This window comes from Dicentrarchus labrax, unplaced genomic scaffold (genome assembly GCF_905237075.1).
Source record: "Dicentrarchus labrax unplaced genomic scaffold, dlabrax2021, whole genome shotgun sequence".
Taxonomy (NCBI): domain Eukaryota; kingdom Metazoa; phylum Chordata; class Actinopteri; family Moronidae; genus Dicentrarchus; species Dicentrarchus labrax.
In genome coordinates this window covers 824,440-828,386 of record NW_026136715.1, presented here as the reverse complement: position 1 = coordinate 828,386, position 3,947 = coordinate 824,440, and positions in this window count along the sequence as shown.

The window sequence follows — 3,947 nt, the reverse complement described above, 5'->3', positions numbered from 1 at the left end:
CTACAGCAGATGTCTATCTGACAGTGCTGTAGCTAAATTTAAGGAGGAGATTCCTTCAGTGTTTAATTCAATGCCATGTCTGAATTTAACAGAGTCCTATAACGACTTTAGTCCCTCTGAAATTGATAATCTTGTCGATAGTGCTACAGGCTCACTACGATCAACATTAGACTCTATCGCTCCTATAAAAAGGAAATTATTAAAACATAGGAGACTAGCACCTTGGTATAACCACCAAACCCGCCAGTTAAAACAAATAGCTAGGAAATCTGAAAGGAAATGGCGCTCTTCCAAATTATCAGAATATCGCTCAATTTGGCAAGATAATCTTAAAACTTATAGAAAGGCCCTTCGTAATGCCAGAGGAGCCTATTACTCAGCACTAATAGAAGAAAATAAGAATAACCCTAGGTTCCTCTTCAGCACTGTAGCCAGGCTGACAGAGAGTCACAGCTCTATTGAGCCACATATCCACATAAACTTAAGTAGCAATGACTTTATGAGCTTCTTCCACAATAAAATTATTACTATTAGACAGTGGTGTAGTGGTCCCTGGAGAAGCGAGTATACTCTCAATTTTTGCCCTCTTTTAACGCAGCCCAGAAAAACACCCTGTTTTAGAAACAGTGACATGTAAGACTACTCTATTTAGTTTACCCAAAAATCCGTCAGTAGTATTTGCTCATCGTCACATAATTTCTGCTGCTTGATCTCAGGGAGGAAGGATTATGAAATTACTAAACCAATACTGGCCCACAGACTAGTGAGAGACAACTATGCATTTTGAGTGAACTATTCCTTATTCCTAGAATGACACCTATTCTCTCACTTGGCAAGTCAGTAGTTTCTTTTGTAAACTGTGTCTTTGAACAGCTGATTTGCAACAGATAGTGTGGGCCAGAGTGTGCCACTATTATAAAATGAACATGACTTGATCAGGAGCAGTTTGTAGGTATAGATAGATAGATGGATAGATATTATATTATATATTATATTTATATTAGATATATAGGTATTACTGGTCAAACAGGCAGCCTGCATGAATGTAAAATATAGATGAGGCAAACATGGTGTTTCAGTTATTTTTTGAACATTTATTTAAATAAAATACTTCAAGTACCGGCATCTTTGGCTGTGGGTGAAGAGGCAGCATCTCCTTCACTGACAGCATCCTCTCCGACGGGGGTGGGGGGCAGAGCGGGCGCCAACGTTGGTCTTAACTGTGCCGGTGTAGCATCACTAACATTAGCTGAGCTGCTGGCTGATGTTGATTCGCGAGGACGTTTGAAATTGTCAAATTAAGTTTTTGTTTGGATAGCTCGCTTCATCTTAACAGTTCATTACAAATCCTAAAGGCAAATCATTTAAAGTAAACTTGTAAAAGTGAATTTGTCTTTAGCAATATTTACCTCGGCATGACCCGCCCTTCTCTGCCTCCGATTAGCTCATTCGTCATCATACCTAAAGTTAACCAATCCAATCAGTAAAGGCAGCGAGTACTAGCCAATTAGAGGCAGAGTAGCGTGGGTCATGGCTTCACCATCCTAGGGAAAAAATGGGCAATTTGGCTCGCAGATACTACTGAATGGTGTGCATCAGGGGGGGTTGAGAAGTGGGTATACGCAATGCTGACTGAAAAAAAAAAAATAGCACTGGACTACACCACTGCTATTAGAGACAAAATTATTCACCAACTGCCATCAACAGTTATCAGTGGCTCTCCAAGTTCAGGGACTTTTGCTAATGTAAACTTAGATATATATTTAGACTGTTTTTCTGCTATCGATCTTCATCAGTTAACTTCAATCATTTCTTCATCGAAGCCATCAACCTGTCTGTTAGACCCGATCCCAACTAGGCTGCTTAAAGAAGTTGTTCCCTTAATTGGCACTTCTTTACTGGATATGATTAATCTTTCTTTATTATCAGGATATGTACCACAGTCCTTTAAAGTAGCTGTAATTAAACCCCTTCTTAAAAAGCCCACTCTTGACCCAGGGGTTTTAGCCAACTATAGACCAATCTCTAACCTCCCCTTCCTCTCTAAGATTCTGGAGAAGGTAGTCGCCAAACAGTTGTGTGACTTTCTACATAACAATAGTTTATTTGAGGATTTTCAGTCAGGATAATAATGACCTTCTGATTGCTTCTGACAATGGACTTGTCTCTGTACTTGTATTATTAGATCTTAGTGCTGCATTTGACACCATTGACCATAATATTCTTTTACAGAGACTTGAGCATCAAATTGGCATTAAAGGAACCGCACTAAGCTGGTTTAAGTCATATTTATCAGATCGTTCGCAGTTTGTACATGTTAACGATGAATCTTCAATAAATACTACAGTTAGTCATGGAGTTCCACAAGGTTCTGTACTTGGACCAATACTATTTACTTTATATATGCTCCCTTTAGGCAACATTATTAGGAATCACTCCATTAACTTTCACTGTTATGCAGATGATACGCAGTTATATCTATCGATCAAGCCCGATGAAATTAATCAATTATCTAAATTACAAACATGTCTTAAGGACATAAAATCCTGGATGACCTGCAATTTTCTGATGTTAAACTCAGAAAAAAATGAAATTCTTGTTCTTGGCCCCAAAAACCTTAGAGACTCACTGTCTAAAGATATAGTTACTCTAGATGGCATTACCTTGGCCTCTAGCACCACTGTCAGGAATCTTGGAGTTATCTTTGATCAGGATTTGTCTTTTAACTCCTACATGAAGCAGACCTCCAGGACTGCCTTCTTCCATTTACGTCATATTACAAAAATTAGACACATACTATCACAGACAGATGCAGAAAAACTAATCCATGTATTTGTTACTTCAAGGCTGGATTACTGCAACTCTTTATTATCAGGTTGCCCCAATAAGTCCATTAAAACGCTCCAATTAATTCAGAACGCTGCAGCACGAGTACTGACAGGAACTAGAAAAAGAGATCACATCTCTCCTGTACTAGCTACTCTGCATTGGCTCCCTGTAAAATGTAGAATAGAATTTAAAATCCTCCTCCTCACCTATAAAGCTCTTCATGGTCAGGCCCCTTCATATCTTAAAGAGCTCGTAGTACCCTATTACCCCTCTAGAACACTACGTTCTCTGAATGCTGGGCTACTTGTGGTTCCTATAGTCTCTAAAAAGTAGAACAGGAGCCAGAGCCTTCAGTTACCAAGCTCCTCTCCTGTGGAACCAGCTTCCAGTTGTGGTTCGGGAGGCAGACACCCTCACCACATTCAAGAGTAGGCTTAAGACATTCCTCTTTAATAAAGCTTATAGTTAGGGCTGGATCAGGTGAGTCCTGAACCATCCCTTAGTTATGCTGCTATAGGCCTAGACTATCGGGGGATTTCCCATGGTGCACTGAGCTCCTCTCTTCCTCTCTCTTTCTGCACTCATTCATGTTCCATTAATGCATGTTACTAACTTCACTTCTTCCCCGGAGTTCTTGTGCTTTCTCGTCTCGCAGGTTCTTATCGATCCTGGTGGAGCCTCCTGCCATGGTCCTGCTAGATTGCCATTGTCAATACTGTTGTTGCTGTGCACCTGTCTGTCTGTCTGTCTGTCTGTCTGTCTGTCTCTCTCTCTCTCTCTCTCTCTCTTTCACCCCAACTGGTCGAGACAGACGACCACCCACCTAGAGCCGGAGGATCTGTCCTAGGTTTCTGCCTTTTAACAGGCAGTGTTTCCTTGCCCTTGTCGCCAAGGTCTTGCTCATGGTGGTACTGATGGGTCTCTGTAATTAATGTTATAAAGAGTTCGGTCTAGACCTGCTCTATTTGAAAAGTGTCCTGAGATAACTTCTGTTATGAATTGGCGCTATACAAATAAAACTGAACTGAATTGAATAAAATGTAATATTCTAATAATCATGGTTATGATTACAGTCAGAACAAGTTCCCGCTCTGTGTGTTTGAGCAGAAGCTCACAGG